Source organism: Arachis duranensis, chromosome 7 (genome assembly GCF_000817695.3).
Source record: "Arachis duranensis cultivar V14167 chromosome 7, aradu.V14167.gnm2.J7QH, whole genome shotgun sequence".
In the NCBI taxonomy this organism is placed as follows: domain Eukaryota; kingdom Viridiplantae; phylum Streptophyta; class Magnoliopsida; order Fabales; family Fabaceae; genus Arachis; species Arachis duranensis.
Window position 1 is genome coordinate 68,890,527 of NC_029778.3, and position 303 is coordinate 68,890,829.

The following is a 303-nucleotide window of genomic DNA, read 5'->3' on the forward strand; positions in this document are numbered from 1 at the left end:
TGTTAAAATTCCTCCAGAAACACATCTTCAGCAGATTTGGTATCCCTAGAGTATTAATCAGTGATGGGGGCACTCATTTCTGCAATAAACAGCTTTACTCTGCTCTGGTATGTTATGGAGTCAACTACAGGGTAGCTACTCCATATCACCCACAAACTAATGGGCAAGCTGAAGTCTCAAATAGAGAACTTAAAAGAATCCTGAAACGGACTGTAATTAACTGCAGAAGGGATTGGGCAAAAAGCTTGGATGATGCTCTGTGGGCATACAGAACAGCATTCAAGACCCCTATAGGGACCTCTC